Genomic DNA, 13,823 nt, shown 5'->3' with positions numbered 1-13,823 from the left:
TCTAGGTGAGAGGGATACTTTTATTTTCTTAAATACAACACCGTTTGTCAATTTAAAAGAAGGAAGATTATACCAGATGGGTCACCTTCCTTAAAAACAAGCAATACCTCGTAGCTCTGTTAACATGTCAAGTTATTCATTTGAGAGTTGGGTCATTTGCTAATAAAGCAAAGAGCGCTTACTGTCAGTAATGTTGCAGAACCTGACAATCCAACAGGTTTGCCTACTTTCTCCTCCCCCATTTTTAAACATAGTTAAAATATCGATTTAGAGGGTCAGAGAAAAGAATCTAGGACAGATCAAAAACAGGAGTCGTAAGCACAGAGGCAACATAAAAACATGACTTCAGAGGAGCAGGAAGTGCAATTGCACATGAGAAAGACAATCACATCCATCGGTGAGTAAAACCAGGATAATGCCAGAATCAGGTTAGGGTTGCATTTGAGCTCCTGGAATATTCAAAGTTGAAGCATTTTAATTCTATTGCTGTTTTATAACACCTGATCTGTCAGTCATCATAAGACTTTGGTCTGGAAATGACTTATTACCAGATGAAAAGCACAGAAAATAGGTGAAAGGAAAAAATGTCTAGCTACCTATAGGGCAACACAACCGGATTTACGTGATCTGTGGTTACAATAAATGCAGACAGAGGCAGACAAATTGCACCTATCTGACTTTGCATACAAAACTCAAGACCTTTCAATTTATCAAATATCAGTTATTACTGTTTGCAGTGAAAGAGATGATGTTTATTGCCAGCTACATATGGGAACATATTTCTAGATACTTGTTTTTATTTTTACCAATGCCAGCTTAGGGTTGGGGGGTGTGTGCATGTGTTTTCTTTTTCAAAAGCTAGTGCAGGTTGACGTATTTTCTAAAAACAAACACACAAACTTGTAGTACTGACCACATTTTAACCACAGTAACAATGTCATACAAGCCATCAGGCTTCTGGATTCTACAGAGTTTCACAACGTTAAAACAGATTTGTACTCACATCTTATTTAAATAAAGTTTCAAGTCTGTTTCTTCAGTCTTAATTTCATTCTCTCTTTTTGTTAATTCCTTTATATCTGTAACTACCACTTTCTTCACTTTAGTTTTATGCTTCCATTTCATTATGCACTAGTTTGCCTTAGTTTGACCTCTGTGTGATTTTTAAGAGTTTTAGCAAGTATTGATTTTCCACAGTACAATTTATTCTCTTTACAACACTACACAGTTAAGGTCATAAAATCAAACAAAAGAATTCCTTTCTAACTTTTTCTAGCATTGTTTGTTTATATTTCTACGCATGCAATTAGTCTGGTTTTATCTAGCAAAAATTAAAGCATTACTCTTTTTAGAAACTGAACATAGTGGGACTAACGCCCACCAGAGAGATTGAAGCACCAGGTATGAAGTTTCAGTTTTGCTAAAGAGCAGTAACCTATCAGATTCATTCTGCATTTTAGATGTAAACACCAAACCAGAACTTCCTTTTGCTTTAATCCCATAAACATTGGCATAATGCCACATAAGATAACATGTTAACCAGACTCTGGAAGCCAAGGACTTAAATGCACAATAAAGCAGCAATTAAGAAATTGTGGAGATCAAGGAAATAAAGTAAGAACAGCAAGAACAAGTCAGGCCAGAGACCTGTTGAACTCGGCATTCTATCTGGGACAGTGGCCTATATGAGATGCATAAAGCAAAGAAGAAGTACAAAGCAAGTGAATACTTCTTCCCTGATATACTCCTCCACAGTAAAGTGATTTGCAACTCCAGAACTTCACAAGGGAGCATCATTTGACTTATTAGCTTAATGGATTTTTCTCAACAAAAAAACCTGTCCAAACACTTTTAAACCAAACTCTGCAGAAGTCTGGTAATATTGTACAACTTCTTAATATTTTTCATGTCAGCAAAGAAAGTAATTGGAAGGGGCCACAGGTGGGTCACGAGCCATAGGTTTCCTATCCAGTCATTGTGGTGTATTATTGCTACAACACATAAAGAAGCCTCAGAAAAGTTAAGGAATGTTATGCTAAGACCTGTACCAAAAAATGCAAAAAGTGGCAACCTCTGTTCAATGACTTTGTGCCAGCTAAAAAGCCTGAGCAATGAAGTGCATTTTAAAAAAGCCATAGTGCTGGAGGAAAAAAATACATTGAAAGATACTTTTCTTGCAATTAAATCCTACAATACTACCAACACTTGGGGATCTCCTTCAGGACATTTCATTCATTCATTCCAGTTCAGGAAAACACATAATCTACATTACCATCTTCTTTCTTCTTTTTAAAAGTGGAGCATAGTGCTGCTAACAAGCAGATGGAGAATTTTTACGATCTACTGGCTGCAAATCTCATAAAAATTAAATCCATTTGCTGTTCTTCCATTTAAAATATGCACGGTAACAAAGCAACAGAAATTAGCATTCAGTGGTCTCTTAAATCAACCTTCCCTGCTCAAAATGTGAAAATAAACCACCACACATTATATCACCAGTAGTCTTACTTTTTCGGCTCTGTGATGACGACAAGGATCATGACTGTGTCAAAGCCAAATGATTATTGTCTACATTATTACTTCTGACTGTTCAGAATGTCTGGAGCATGCAAGGCAGAGAGAAAACTTCCACCACCACTTTCCAAAATGCTTACAGATTAATTGATGGCAATTAAGTAACAGCTGAGTAACATTAAAAAAAAACATGCAATTCACATGCAGAGAATTTAAAGTTTTGCTTCTTCACAACCAAATTTTTAAAGTCATGATCCACAAGCAACTGCTGCATTAAATGTGCAGAAGTGCCAACCTGAGAACACTAAAGGTAGTTATGAAGTTATACTTAAACCAAAAAATTATGTGAAGTACTTTATAATAATGTAGTACAACTTCCCACCCCCTCCTAAATTTGTCTTCAAAAAGTGACTTGCACCATGTAAGTGTGGCACAGAAGTTATGTTGCCTTCCAGTATTATATAAATCATGTTCTAATTTTCCTTTCCATCACTTCCCCAATTATTTCTTCCACTTAGCTCCCAACACAATGAACTATGATGATGTTAACTAACTTAAATATTTTTACTCAGCATCCACTATGGTAACCGAGGAGGTAAGTGGAATATTTTTCACTTAGACTCATATATGAAAGTGATGAATCAACTCAGCATCTTCATTATCAACAAAAGTGATACATTCACTTTTTTTTGTTTGGTTTTGTTTTTTGTTTTTTTTTTAAACACTGAAGAAACCAAAACAGTTATTTTCCCAGACCTAGTTTCTCCTCTGAGCTCATGAGATTTAAGAAGCCATTAATATGTATGGGAACTATTTATCTAAAATTGTAAAGCCATGTAAGAAAAGAATTCTCTGCCCTGTTCTGATGCCCACTTAACTACTTCCCCCCCGCCCCGTTAGTGCTAAGTTTTTAACAATGAAATGGTCTTACAGAAAAGTAATCACAGGATCTTTAAATTATAAGTAATATAAGCCACAAGTCAAAAATAATGCAAGAAACAAATCTAGCTCTATAGTTTGCATGGCAAAAAAAATGTGGAAAATGAGACTGAAGTGCACCTAAAGGTTAAAAAGTAGATGGAAATAATCACCCTCCAGTATTTTTTTCAGACTTGTAAAACCATCGATTTCGTTGTTGTTTAAACTGATGACCTTATCTGCTGTCCAGCTCATTGTTTTTTAGGTATATGAGCATGGCAATTATGTCCCATTTTATTTCCTCTTCCTAAATTTGTACTCTTTGAAAAGTCTGCATAACCTGGTATTTTTTAATTCAACCTTCCCCCACAAACTATGTAAGAGAACAATACATCTCTTTCTCTCCTTACCTTCTCCTCCAATAACTACAAGCTGAGGCTAATGACAAAGTTCCTTAGTGCAAAGAGGTGCCTTAACCCTTCCTTTCTAAACCAGTAAGTAAACACCATACAAAAACTCCTATATCCTCCCAACACACAAGTGTCTTATAATATAAGGATGATCCTGCTGAGTCATGTAAAGGAGGAACACATTAGCCAAAACTCACTGTTGATGAAGTTTCCTGGTATACAGCTATATAATCTGGTTTTACAAGCACCTCTGTAAAACTGTTACATTACTGTCTGTAATATTGTTAATTCTTTTCTCTGTACATGTCTGCAAAGATCAAAGTGAAAGGAAATATGATGCTTTATCTACAATTGCTACTAAAAGGTCTTTTTTCTAATTCTGTCTTAAACACATAATGCATTATTAGACTGGGGTATCTACCACCACCAAATGTCTGGAGACCATGAACTTAAATTGGTTCAGAAAGCGACCGAGCTGCTTCCTGAAGGATAAAACTCAATACGTCTCTCAGACTTAATAATCTCAATGCAACTTCTGGCTCAGGAAGCACCTAAACAGCAATAGAGATCCTCCATATTCCACTGCACAACATTTAATGTAGTCTTACACTTTTTTCCCAATGCTATTATAATTTAGGACCTGAGCTAGATGAACCTTCAATATAATAATCCTGTATCAACAGTTTATGAATAACACATTATTTATTACTTTAGCATTATGCACCTATCTCCAACTTCAGCCCACACCATTATAAACTCATGCATTCACATACATGCTCCAAAAGGGAGCTGCAACTACCGCGCTTAGTATGGTGGATTTATACTATTTCTTCTTTTTATACTGCTAGTTATACTGTTCTCCCATTCCAAAAGATCCTGAAGTGCTTCACATCCTAGACAACTCACTTTATTACTGGAACAAACCAGATTAACAATGAAACTCAGCAACACCAATTTATTTTTCTAATGTCATGATGCTTAAATGTACTTCAACAAATGCGTATGTTTAAAAAAAGAAAACCATATTGCTTTTCCAATTAGTCATAAAAATGAAAGATTTCAATTAAAAAAAAAAACAACAAACAAAAACCAATCTTACCTTTGTATTTCTCCCTCACCCAATCAAGCAAGTTAAAGAAACTTAGTCTTTGAAGCCTGTCACCAATTCACTCCAGGGAAGCTAAATGCTTCTCTAGGCAAGTCTGGCTACAGCCATCACCCTCTACAAAAATCTATGTTGTCTCAAAGGCTCCTCTCCATCCCTATGTCTGTTCAGAAAGCTTTATTAAAAACATGAGGTAAGCATAAACTAGACTACATGAAAAAAAACCCTGCAGAAGCCAGACAGAGCAGCAGGTGGTAGAGAACTACAGCTACAAAGGGCATCCACTGCACTGCACCAAGTAGAGAGCGATGTGCAACATCAGCTTTTGGTATGTGACTTCTCAATTGCTCTGCAGAGAAAGCACCGAGGGTGGCAACAGAAAGAGGACAAAATTCATACACGCTGAAAAAGCCCACAGCATACAAACATGGGAATAGCTGTAGGGGAATCTACCAAGAATAATTCTAGCCCCTTACTTTTCACTCTAACAATGATTAATGTCAGATGTTTACGGAAGAGTTTAAAACAGGACAAGCATGTGGCAATGCTGCCACAGAACAGTCTCCCTGATTTCAGTTTGTGGCTTCAACTAGAGGCAAGATCTTTGTATTTAATCCATAACAGATTTGTCTTCCATGAGTTTGTCCAATTAGTTTTGAATCCATGTAACCTTTCAGCATCCATATCATCCTGCAGCAAGGAGCTCTGCAGCTCATATGGTGGGATGAATAAACTCCTTTTTAACGCTGAATCAACCTGCTAGTTTCACTTGATGTCTCCTAGCTCTGTACAGTACCTAGTCATTTAGTTTACGTCTTCCTATTTGTGATTCATGGGTTTCTTTCCTATCCTCCCCAAAGCAATCTCTTTTGGAGGTTGAAGGCTTCTATTCTACAGAATTTTTCTCATGCAGAAAACATCCCATACATCTGATCACTCTTACCAACTTGTTCTGAAGCTTTTCTAGTTCCACTGCACCTTTTTTTTGTGAATGGGAGGATCAAAACCACTATCCACAAGTACAGTTGATGTGAAAACTTAGTGGATTTTTAAAGTTGCAGTGTTTTTAGCAGCTTTTCAGGGTATTTAAACACCAACAAAAACCTCAACCCTTCTCGTCCATGACTACTTTATGTCAGGATGAAGCTGCTCTGCCCATCGTGTTTGCCTTCGCAAGCAGACAGTTCCAGTCTGCTTTTCTCACTTAGCTTCAATGGTCCTTTTCCCATGCACAGGAAGGTATCAAGGTGTCCACAAAATACTAACAAGTCATTTCCTCTCAGAAGCATCAAACTTCCCAGCAGCCCCACTGGGATTCCTACAAAGGGAGAACCAGGCTTTCCTCTACTAGTGTAACAACAAGAAAAACACACATAGAGAAACAAGAGTTGTGTGCAGAACGCTGGACACTGCCACAACAGCACTGCGCTGGTGAGACACCTAATGTGAGGAGCTGCCACAGCCACCATTGGTGTTGCAACCAGATAAGAGTTATTTGGTGGCACAGAACTAAATAATTTATTAGGCAAGAGAGAACTGGTAAACTGAGACCGAGCAACGACCAGATGAGGGTCAATAGGGACAACCGAGTGAAACAGCGACCATGCTGGCAAGAGGAGACAGAGTGGGAGGAGAATGACTGGGACTGAGTCAAAAAGTATGCCACTGTGCTGGGACTGAGCGGTGAATCAATAGCCAGGTGCAAGAGCTTCTTCATGTGTCCAGGAAGTGGGAATAGTAAAGCCGGGCTGAAGTTGTGAGTAGTGGGAGAGGTATCATATGAAGTAACAATTTGTGAGCATATTTCCAGAGAGAGCAAGAACAGACAAAGACAAAACCATCAAGTAGTCAAGGCTGCTACCCTGGTCTGAAGGCAAAGAGCAATATGCTAAAGAGAAGGAAAAAAAAAGCATGGGAGCAGGGTTGTATGCAGCTGGCATATTCATGAGAGTGTGCTAACAGATTCCTGCAGAGCAGGCAAAATCCTCTTTATCATTTTACAGTTACGGTTCTAGCCCGTCGATACAGACCATCTCCACCGAAAGGGTTAATGAGTCACCAGGGTTATTAGTCTGGAATGTAAGTGTCCTGATAACAAAAGAACTGTAAATCTGAATTGTCATCTACAGATGATTCAGACATTTGTATAGAAACTGTTTATCACAAAGCAAGACCAACAGAACATGACACAGACCCTGCCAAACTGGATACGAGAGACATTGGGATTTCACCCCACCCCAGTCCCATCTCATTGTCCCCAGGAAAGCCAAACCCCTGCCTAACAAAAGTTTCCACCTCCAAATTTCTTAAGTTTTATTATAAACATTCTCAGTTTTATTCCATTTGTTCTACTCCCATTTACTCCTCTCTTATCTATCCAACACACTTCCACATTCTGATGGAAGCCAGGAACTATCGTCCTGCTCCCCATACCATACCACCAAACTGCATTCTTTCCAAGCAAAAGGTACAGTGGCATGACTTTAAAAAAAACCCACAAAATAAAAAAAAAAAACAAAAAACACATAGCTGCCTTCTTCCATGCGAGACAAAACCAAGCACAGATATACAAGAGCTTCATCCATTAAAGAGAGGGAAAAGCACGCTAGAATACCTTGGGGTTTTTTAATAACCTCGAGCTTAGTATAGAATAGTTTCTAAACTTTGGTCTCCCTGTGCTTTCTAAGGTATTCTAAACTTATTTCCAGATCTTCACAATTTAGTAGATTCTACAAAGAGCCGGTATACACTACACCTTACCACCAAAGGAACAGTTCTGTTTTGGTGAAAAGTAACAATGAACTTTTAAGAAGATGAAGCCTAAATACATGGGTAGTTGGATGATTCTGGTACACCTCATGCTTTACTTGTTCTACCAGGAATTGGATGACCTTGGACATGCAAATAACTTACTTTCACTTAGTAGCCATTCTATAAGCAGTATTACACACGTGTTTTTTTCCAGAGAGCCTTGTGTATTTCTGTCTTGCATTGCTGCCACAAACCCCTAGACTAGTAAGGTTCACTTGTGAAAAGATGCAAGCTGCAACTGCAGTAGGTACCTTAGAAGGACAAGAAATGTTTTCTTCACCACTGGATGCAACAAACATGCCTGGTAGTAAAAAAAGCATTTTACTTTCCCTGATATGTTCGGTCCTTCACCTGACGCAACAAACTGGCATGATGGGTGACAGAACCAGCCACTAAAAGATCATAAAATTATTTTTAAAACAAAGTGACAACCCACAAAAAAGATTGAACCAAAGCCTTTTAGAGAATTCAAGTCATTAGCCAATCTAACTCTGTCCAGATCTCCTTCCAGAACACAGTATTTAGAAAGCACATTTATCAGAACAAGAAGTGATTAAGAGTGGTCCTACGTATTCCACTAAAACTTCTCCACCATTTCCTTCAAAAATGATTTAAAACAAATTCAAACCAATCTCTCCTCCAATTTGGCCTGAGGAGTCCCGAGACAGTTTGGAAGACAAAGTTAGATAAATCAACACCCAGCAGCTTTCTCACTGTCCTCACGGCTCTTTGCAGAGTACAAAACTATTAGCAAATTATCCATAACGGCAAACAACAGAGCACCTCCCCAGAGGTAGGGAAACAAGAAAGACAAAAGCCTTCAACTTCCTATTAATGTTGTTAACTCTTCTGACTTTATCCTTGTCTCTCCTTTCAGAGGAGAGCACTGCACTCCCAGATGTGCATGCTCTGCTCTTTCCTGGGGCCTCTTCTGCTGTAGCACCAGACAGGCTACCAACAAGAGACAGACAAGACCCTTTTTCTTTGCTTCACCTCTCGAGATGGAGGTCAGGGCCCTGACAAGGAAAACATATATCACTTTTCTTCTCCCTAGTACTCCTGAAGACTCTCAGCAGTGCTGTGAAGAGAGCCATGCCGCCAAGAGGTGCCAGGCCTGAGGAAATGCAGATGCCTCCTGCAGCACGCAGCCGCAAGAAAACTAACACAGGCCACTTGAATCTTGTTAAAAACAGCAGGCAAACATGGGGAGAAGGGGGGAAGACAGCAAGGAGGGGGCATTCGATATGCAGATGCCAAGATAGCAATGCTGTCAGCTGCACTTAAAGTTGTTGCTCTCCAGAGCTGTGCAAGAAAGAATATGGAGCTAAGCTGAAGCCTTAAATTAAACAAAGCAGAGGGGCTGGATTAGCATGCACAAACAGCCTGGTGCTTCAAACAATATAAAAATACAGTCTGGGAATGACAGCACAAGGCAGCAAGGTCTAATATCTGTTTATGTCACTGTGGTAGCTCCTGCGATCCATCAGATTTTGTACACCCAGAAAGTGGTACGCAGGAGTCTGTTATACTTAGCTAATAAGACATCCAGCAAATTTCACAAACTAGGCACAAAGAAGTACAGCTACCTCAGTGACACTCTGGATCACCTACAAGAGCATACACACATACATGCAAGCACCTGGAAGTATGACTACTGGGATCAAAGAAATTTCCTTCAAAATAGCCACCATGGACTTTCAACATTTTTACACCACTGAAAAGACACTTAATGAGTGTCAAGACACTCATATGACTGACTGCGTCATTCTTCAGGAGGATAATGAGCCAATTCAGCTACACTGAGATTTCAACTCCTATCTCTCAGAATTATAAAGAAAAGTCTTCCCAAGATACTTTAAACCATCAAAGCAAGGAACATCTGAGCCAGTTAAGTATTAGCTGAACTAGTATCTTCAATCCTGATTTAAAATTTACGGAGTCATTGTTTAACTGGAAACTTAAGAGAAGCTAGTTTTAATACAGACAGCCACAGTTTACCCAGAAATATGCTGTTTCCTATTCTGATAATCTGAGCAAATCATGGAAACAGAAAGTTGAGAGGGGAACTATTGTCTGTGATTAAGTAAAAAAGCTTCAACTCTTCATTTCTGGATCAGAAGATGCAGAGACATCCCTGCAGATGGGATGCAGCAGAAAGCAGCTGGTGCACAAGTTCAGTTTTGTCTAGTAGTTCAGGTATAAATCATTCCACCTTGCTGATATGAACGCAAAAGTCATCTGTTTCTGTACCACTATTGACTTGCAGTCTTTTGATTAATAGGTGTTGCCTAAAAAGCCCACCTGAAGAGCCCTACTAGAAGAGACCAGTTCTACCCACAGAAGTAAGGTTCCAGTTTTTGGGGAGACAGAGAGGAGAGAGGCAGGGAAGGAAGAAGGATGTTGCCCAGACTGGTTATGCTGTCTCCATCCTTACGAGTTTTCCAAGATCCAACTGGATAAAGCCCTAAGCAACCTTGTCTGACCTTGCACCTGAGCCTGCTTTCTGCAGGTTGAACTGGAGACATTTTGAAGTCTCTTCCAACCTGAACTATTGCATGAAGTACACATTTAGAAATAAGAGTAAGCTTGTGGGTATTCTTGTATATATTCTAATAAGCTTCCTTTGGTAATGGACTGACAAGTTCTTGCAATAACATTGTCATATCATCACCCTTTATCAGTGTTAAGTCATCAGTCTGACAGGATGACACAAATTCCATTTGCCATAATAATGATTCCCTACCTTGAGATAACCTATTTTAAATTCTGTTACACAACAATAGTTCTAGATTCAATTCTAATTACCAAACCAATGATAGTTATAATTAGCATTATAATGGATCAAGAGAGCAAGAACATAAAAGCAGACCCAGAAATAACAGCAAAAACTTGGCCTACTCATCTTTTAAGTGATCTCTTCAGAACTTCATTCGGTATGTGGAATCGCCCTCAATGTAGTACCCCAGAAGGACTCAGCTGGGTTTTTTTTTTTTAAAAGCAAAGACAAGACAGTAATAAATCCATGAACTAAGCAACTGAGTGAACCTTATTTTGATAGATGAGAAGGCCTCAGGTAAAAGACATACACCTACATACATCCATGTGCAGGAAAGACTTCTCAAATAATGTGTTCTTCACTCAGAGAAAACCCCCAAATTAACCTTTTGCACAATATTACAATGATTTTTGCACAAGATGCAACAACATCACATCAGATCGCCCACTGACAGGGCACACAGACTGCAGCACAACAGAGAGCTGAGAACACGGTGGTGATCCATTTAACAGAGTTTTGAAACATATAAAATATGGCAATTCTCTTTTTCAGTTGCCTATCATCATACAGCAAAATACTTTGGGGATATTACCATTCTGTATGTCTTTAAAGGAAACAAGCTGTTAACCAGGTGGCTTTTTGATGAATTTTCAGCCAAATTAGAAGTTACAATCAGCAGACAAGCTTATTAGCGTGCTCTGTAATAAAGAGGGTCTGCTATAACAAGTTAAGCTTTATTAATGCTGCATAGCAAGTACAGATGACTATCTAATTCCTACACATTAGCAATATAAAGGGCAAAAAATTATCCTCACACCATTCTGTGATAAGTCTCACTTGCCTTGCCTATAAAGCAAGCAAATCTGGCTACTCAACAGAAACTGGTAAGTAGATTTAACACACAAGACAAAAAGAAAAGACCATACTCTGTGAGATACCAAAATTATGTACTCCATAAAAACACTGGCCTACTTTAAGGGATTAAGTTACAGAAAGTGTTTTAAGGAGGGATCTTAGTATGGAAGATGATGCCACTCAGTGCACAGGGCCAGAGAAAGTTCCCAGTTTAGGAGACAGTGTAGCAGGAGACATGAATTCACCTACAAGAGCACTAGATTTCATTTAATCCCTAGCATTAAAATATTTAGAAGTTGAAAATAATTCAGAGATGAACAACGGAACTTCAGCTCATGAGACAAGGTCTCTGCACAAGTCAGACAAAAAGTAGTCATTACCAATGCATAAAAATATGTTAGATCAATTTTGAGGTGATTACATGGTGCTCTATCTGGAAAACACGTACGCTGCAAAATTGACATTAATGGTTAATCTTTATTTTAGCACCATAGTCTCCAAGAAAAAGGTCAACTAGGCATCCACCACAGGCAACTGAAAGCAGAGGAACTCTCAGAATAAAACCACCTGGGATCAGGCGTTGCCAGATCTTTGTCCTGCATCACCTTAAGCAAAAATTCAACCAGTTACAGGTCAAAGGAAAGTTAACAATTAAAAAATAACTCTCCCATCCCCTAAAAATATATAAAGGAAAGTAAAGCATGACCATGTCATATCTTATACATGTTTTCTTCAAAAATTCTGAATTGAACGAAAACCAAAAATTAGCTAGCAGCTGCTCACCACAAGACCAGCTTCAACTTGCCTTCCTCATTATTCTCTACCAAGCAGCTTTACACGTCAGAGGTGGCTAGTTGATAGGAAAGACACAGCACAGGGACTCTGAACATAAACTGAATCCCGACTGTAGCTCTACACTCTACAGATTAGCAAGAGTTTTACCTTCATACCAAAACAATACATGAAGTCTTTTCTACATAGTTAATTATCACTGAATAAAAGTAATTTTCAAATTAGATCTGTTGTTAAATAAGGGGGGAAAAAGCAGCCATTAAGTTATTCATCTTTTGAGATTTCCCATTAGAAACCTACTACACTCCTACCATGGGTAAATACTACCATAAAGATATTTTGGCAGCAATCCTAAACCTCCAGAACCTCTTGGTATTTGGCATATTTTGAAGTGGGGTAAAATAAATTTCATGGTCTTTTGATTATCTACACACTCCATTAGGTTCCAGAGATTTAGTAAATACCGCAAAAAATGATGATATATCAACATTTGGCTTTTTTTCCTTCCCCTACCATGAAGTAGGCCACAAAATTAACAGGCCTTTTTAAAGACTACTCATACAGCAAATGACCTCCTATAGTGAACACTGCTTTTCTCTTCTCTCTTGGAAACCTCTCAAACAGCTTGCCTGCAATTTTTCTAGGAAAACAGCATATCCCAAGTAAAGCAAAACAAAGACTGCAACAGGCACAGCGATCGCTGGGGATTTACCCTCCTGCATACACCAAATTCCCAGAAGAAAGTTTACTGGTGAGGCTGACCACCCATGAAAATTCCCACCGCATGGCACTCCAACTGGGAGGGGGGAAGGGGAAATCTGCAGAGGCATCCTCTGATTCCCAGTGCACCCACATCCTTTGTAGTAGCATAACTATTCTGCTTAGGGTTAAAAACTTTTTATTTCAGTATGGTTGCATCCGAAAAAGCCCTCTTGTGAGCACCACTTACTGATACGAACACGTCTCACAACATTTATCCAACTCTCCTTCTACATGGTGCTAAGTCACACTGGTATAATAAAAACAGAACAACTTTTACTGCTTGCTTAAATCCCAGTTCTGTTTTCCCAGGTTTATGCGGACCGTGCAGCCTCTTCTGACGCCGCTGCCCAGGACTCGAGCTATTTTAAATCAGTTCTTCACGAACCTGAAAAACACTTGACTAACCCTTGCTGAACTCCGAAGTACAGACGCTGAACTGCCACCGACACCCATGCGAGCGAGCCGAAAGCCGGCTCACATGGGTCACCACAGCAGCCGGCACGCTGCCATGCGCTACGTCCAGACCCGCTTTATTGACCCGCCGGCCGCAGCGCGACAGCGTCCCCGGACAGGCAGCAGGACCCTGCCGCGGGACTGATCCACGGGGAGACCGGGAACGGCTCTTCCGCCGGCCGCGGAACTCGCTGTCGCACCCCACCCATACTCCCTCCCGGTGATTTTGGTAAAGAATCCATACACAAACTTAAATGGGTTTAGTAAGGCTTTAATCCGCTTCGGTAACAGCCTTCCCCGTCCCCCTCTCTACCGCCGGCCGAAGCGCGGCCCGCTTCCCTCCCTCGTCGGCAGGCGGTGGCACGGCTTCAGCCTGCGTGCCAGGGCCGGCCCGGCGCTCTGCCCGCCGCCGGCAGAGCAGCCGCCG

The sequence above is a fragment of the Haliaeetus leucocephalus genome, unplaced genomic scaffold (genome assembly GCF_000737465.1).
Source record: "Haliaeetus leucocephalus isolate CR32 unplaced genomic scaffold, Haliaeetus_leucocephalus-4.0 Scaffold428, whole genome shotgun sequence".
Classification (NCBI taxonomy): Eukaryota; Metazoa; Chordata; class Aves; order Accipitriformes; family Accipitridae; genus Haliaeetus; species Haliaeetus leucocephalus.
This window is presented reverse-complemented; position numbering follows the sequence as displayed.